This window comes from Narcine bancroftii, chromosome 14 (assembly GCF_036971445.1).
Source record: "Narcine bancroftii isolate sNarBan1 chromosome 14, sNarBan1.hap1, whole genome shotgun sequence".
NCBI classification, from domain to species: Eukaryota; Metazoa; Chordata; class Chondrichthyes; order Torpediniformes; family Narcinidae; genus Narcine; species Narcine bancroftii.
Window position 1 is genome coordinate 60,177,260 of NC_091482.1, and position 5,832 is coordinate 60,183,091.

Here is a 5,832-nt window from a genome sequence, read left to right on the forward strand (position 1 = left end):
GAAGAGACTGCAGGGCTACAACATGCTCAAGCATCGTAAGAGTCAGAAAGCCACAGACATCACGGGCAATATGGGATGGATAATTTAAAATGAAAAGCAACTGGAAGCTTGAAGAGCTCCTGCAGACTGATGTTGTGGTATTGACCAGTATTGTGCAACTTGTCTCTTGATCCACATTTGGCTTTCTCAATATTGACGCAACTACATGTCAGAATGCATATATGACATCTCATACAACCCTGAGATTCCTTGACCTGCGGGCCAGGCAGAATTACCACTTATTTAGACATACATACAGCATGGTAACGGGCCATTTCAGCCAATGAGTCTGTAGTGCCCAATTTACACCCCATTAACCTACAAACCCCCCCTGGTAGGTTTCGAAAACCCATGTAGAAACGGGGAGAATGTACAAACTCTTTACAGACAGTGTGGGATTCAAACCCCGGTCCATCCCAATCGTTGGCGCTGTAAAGGCGTTATGCTAACCGCTACACCAACCTCGTGGGCCTAAATGGCCTGTTACTGTCCTTGATAATGCAAAATAAACTATTTGTTTACATGTATACATTGAGTTAAGAAATGTAAACAAACTGACTAGGCAATGCAGAGAGAAAAAAAAGTGCAAAAGTAGAATCTTTAAATGAGTCTTATTGAGTTGTTGAGGAGTCTGATGGTGGAGGGGCAGCAGCTGTTCCTGAACCTGGTGGGGTGAGTTTTGTGGCACCTACACCTCTTTCCCGATGGCAGCAGCGAGAACAGAGCATGTGCTGGGTGGTGTGGATCCTTGATGATTGCTGCTGCTCTCCGATGGCAGCGTTCCTTGTCGATGTTCCTGATGGTGGCAAGGTGGAAATGGTTATTTCAGCCCACAAGTACGTACCGTGGTGGGGGGGTGGGTTAATTGGGCGTCATTGAACCAAAATGACCTGTTACTGAGCTGCATGTCTAAATTAAAAATGTTGCCGACCCCTGAGATAATCCTTTAGGCCCACAATATCTGCACCAACTATAACGTCATATAGCTTATACCACCTGCCTACATATTTTATGCATCCCTCTATTTACCTGTTCATATGTCTTTTCAAATGTTTCTTAAATATCACTTTCACATTTGCTTCTACCTCCTCCCTTGGCAGTGTGCTCCAGACATCGACCACAGTATTAAAAATAAAACTTGCCTCATACATCTCCGGTAGAGTTCGCCCTTCTCACCTTAAACCTAAACCCTCGAGTGTTTGATGTTTCCACCAAGGATAAAGTTTTATATCCAATTGGAGAAATCGTTTGAATGTAGAAATGAATATCCTTGTAATTTATAATTGCCAGCATTGGGATGAGAGAAAAGGGATAATAGAAAGGTAAATTTGGATTCAGAATTGTCAAATTTTGTTTTAGTTCAGTTACTTTGAATTAGGTCTACTATTAAGATGCACCTTCAGGACCACAGTAAAACAGTTCATTCAGTTTGAGTGTTTGAAAACTGAAACCAAAATTAATTCCACCTCCAGCAGGTGGCACTAACAGCAAAGATGCAATTTTCACAAGAGAAATACTTTATTTTTAATTTAATTTTAATTTAGACATGTAGCATGGTAACAGGCCTTTCCACCCCACAAGCCTGTGCCGCCCAAACCCCCTAATTAGCCTACAACCCATGGTGAGAGGAAACCAGAACACCCAGAGGAAACCAATGCAGACAGGCAGAGAACATACAAACTCCTTACCCCGGTCGCTGGCACGAACCACACCACCCCTAATAATTTTCTAATACGGTTTTGTTTCATTCTCAAAATAAGTGCATGTACTGTACTTGTAAATGGATTCATTTCCCTAACTAAGTAAGGTGCAGATTTAATTTAATGTAGGCTTCCACACTTAGATTGTCTTCAAGGGACAGACTTTGAACAGAAGAGTGAATGCTGCTCCATTTTGTTCAGATTAGAAATATAAAATTGCCTGTATTTTGATAACTGTTGGTGTGGTACTTCTCAACCTGTGGTCTGCGGAGCTCCGACATTCACGTGTTTGTTAAAGGTGGTCCACGCAAAGCAGTGAAAACAAAGACTGCTGATATAATAAAGAAGTAATATGTAAAAGAAGGTTGTAACTTTGACAACAAAACTAAATCCCGTTGATGGTCTGGAAAGGGGCTCGAGATTGCCAACCCCTCTCCCCCCCCGTCCTTGGACATACTGGTGGTCAGTAATTAAAGGTATACTTCAGGTGGTTTGTGAGTGAATAAAGGTTGGCAACCACTGACCTAAAGTCAAGTTTATTGTCATCTGATTACACAAGTACAACCTGACGAAAGAGCGTTCTGTAAGTATTTAAATGAGCTTTTAATAACATTTATTTTGGTATTTAAAATAAGCAGTTTTTTCATGAATTTTACTAGTTTTTAAACATATTTGAATGTCTGCACCATTGCTTTAACAGAAGGGAGCTCCTCCATCAGCTGACTACACTGTGCCACACCACCCAGCACATGCTCTGTTCTCACTGCTGCCATCGGGAAAGAGGTGTAGGTGCCACAAAACTCACCCCACCAGGTTCAAGAACAGCTGCTACCCATCCACCATCAGACTCCTCAACAACTCAATAAGACTCATTTAAAGATTCTACTTTTGCACTTTTTTTTCTCTCTGCATTGCCTAGTCAGTTTGTTTACATTTCTTAACTCAATGTATACATGTAAACAAATAGTTTATTTTGCATTATCAAGGACAGTAACAGGCCATTTAGGCCCACGAGGTTGGTGTAGCGGTTAGCATAACGCCTTTACAGCGCCAACGATTGGGATGGACCGGGGTTTGAATCCCACACTGTCTGTAAAGAGTTTGTACATTCTCCCCGTTTCTACATGGGTTTTCGAAACCTACCGGGGGGGGTTTGTAGGTTAATGGGGTGTAAATTGGGCACTACAGACTCATTGGCTGAAATGGCCCGTTACCATGCTGTATGTATGTCTAAATAAGTGGTAATTCTGCCTGGCCCGCAGGTCAAGGAATCTCAGGGTTGTATGAGATGTCATATATGCATTCTGACATGTAGTTGCGTCAATATTGAGAAAGCCAAATGTGGATCAAGAGACAAGTTGCACAATACTGGTCAATACCACAATATCAGTCTGCAGGAGCTCTTCAAGCTTCCAGTTGCTTTTCATTTTAAATTATCCATCCCATATTGCCCGTGATGTCTGTGGCTTTCTGACTCTTACGATGCTTGAGCATGTTGTAGCCCTGCAGTCTCTTCAGGTAACTAATTGCTCTCTCCTATCAATACTGGTCACCTCGGTTGTAGGCCACCTATCTGTAACAGAACATAACAGGAGTACAGGCCCTTTGGCTCTTGATGTTGAGCCGACCTATATATTCCTACCAAAAAATCTAAACCACGGTACACCTGTAAAAGTTTACCAGAGTCTTCAGTGACCTACCGAATATCTCAAACACCTCACAAAGTATAGCTGTTGTGAGCTTTCTTCATGATTACATTGACATGGAGGCTCCAGGACAGATCTCCAGAGATGTTGACATCCAGGAATTTGAATTTCTTGACCCTCTCCACCACTGAGCCCTCGATGAGGACATCCCTGACTTCCTCCTGAAGTCCACAATCATCTTGGGTTTTATTAATGTTGAGCACAGGATTGTTGGCGTGACACCACTCAACGTGCTGATCTGTCTCCTTCCTCTACGCTCAAGGTGCAGTATCACTGCTCGTTGTTATAAGGGGTGCTGAAGATAATGTTTTCACACAGATGATAATTAATAGATATTTTCAAATCCACTTGGATTAGGGCATGTTTATGATGTCCATTAACCTAAGAAGCTTTAACGGTAATCACTGACTTTGCGGCATAACATATTTAATGACCACCAGGATCCCTCTAGAAGAACATTCCAGAAACAGTGCTTGCCTTAATGATTTTCAAAATCTACTTCCACTCCGGATTCCTGACAGTAAGTGTTTTTAAATACTAATAATTCCCACAAAATTATGGTGAATTATTAATTACTTATACTTTATTTAAGAAAGCTGATATGTACCTATTAGAAATAGAAAATTAAAATGTACCTTATGGATTTGATGTCAGATGTTTTGTAGTTTTGAACTAAATTCAGTATGATATATTATTCGGTGCAGAATGGTAAGCAAAAGAACAAAGTCTACAGGAGTTTTATAAATGTTTACATTTTGGATTATCGTTTCTGCAGTTGGGTGGATTCCCATGGCGTAAAATTCAATCTTTCTTGGCTAGTGATCTTCTGTTATTATGATGTTTTGTTTAATTAAAATTAATTGGTAGGGAATGTGATGTTTAATTTTTTTTTTACATCTTACGTAAAATATTCCACAAAATCATAGTCCAGGGAAAAATTAATCAAATACTTTTTACATGCTCTCTTTGAAGAGTCACAATTTTTCTCTCTCCCTGACAGGTTAATGCAAACAAGAAAATCATTCTTAAATCATAAATTTATATTTTTGGGAAGCCCATGAACATTAAAGGTGCTCCCAAGTGTTTAAAAACTCTTTCCTTATTATTTGAGTTAATTATTCACCAATTAAGTTGACAATATTGATCTGCAATTATATTTAATGCTGTAATAATTCACTCCAATCACAAGAAAATTTTTTTTAAAACGCTGGAAATCTCAATTTGTATCGTGGAAGAGCTTGGTGTGCCTTGTTTTCTGGGATGCTGTTCAGTTCTAGCAGTTTTGTTTCAGATCAAAGTAAGTCAGTCATTGCACTTCCACCATGAAAGAAAGTACATTCAGAATTTAGATTTTGAAACAGAAATAGTCCAACATTTCCTCCAAAAGCTTCCAATGAGTCAATCGACAAGATGAATGACAGGTCACAAATACCATTTCTGAATGGTATTATAGAAATACTTTCTGTACGGCATTTGAAATACAAACACAACTCTCCAGGGCAATGATAGAATTATTAACAGACATTTTGACAGATTATCGCCAAATAAATCTCAAACCTACGAGAATAAAAACATTAAGTGTCCATCTTCATTATGTACGCTTATATACGTGTGGGAGTAGAACTGCCCACAGAGTTGATTGTGTGTACATCACAAGGCTAGTTATCAAGAGTAAATTAGGTTGGGGTTGTTAATCACATAAATAGAAGATGCGAGCATTAGTGTTAATTTTCATTTTGTACATCTGTTCATTGGCAAAACCAATTTGCTTACCAAGTCTGCTAATGTTGACATGATCTGTTGGATCGGGATAATCCAGGGTGAGAGCCAACTGGTTTCCAACCTCAGCTATTTTTAAACTGTACATGTCGTCATAAATCCTCATCACATTAATTAAGGGCTCAGCAACGTCTGCTCTTCAAACCCTGTATGACACCTAACGAGGCAAATTACAGACTTGAAATGTAGCTGGACAATTAACAAGGTTACAAAATAAGGCTTCCCATGTTCAGTCATGGATTTAATCCGTGCTCTTGATGTCAATGAAGGTGCATTAAAAGTCCTAAAATCCGGACTGCTTGGGCAGTACTTTTAAAATTCAAATTTAATAAACAGGTAAATTCTAATAGTTGATTAACAAAACATTTTTCCATATAACATACAAAGTAAATACATTTTCTGAACTTCCGTGTGGTCACTCTGCATCTGTGGCGCTTACACCTGCACACAAAAGCCAAGAGCTTTCGAGATATCCAGATTCTTGGGTGGTCCAGATTTCTGGCATCCAGATTTTTGGATTTTTACTGTGTATTATTTGATAGACACCACATCACTTCTTCCAATGTTATTCATACATTGTAATCTAATTGTTTCCTTCCTTTCAGAGT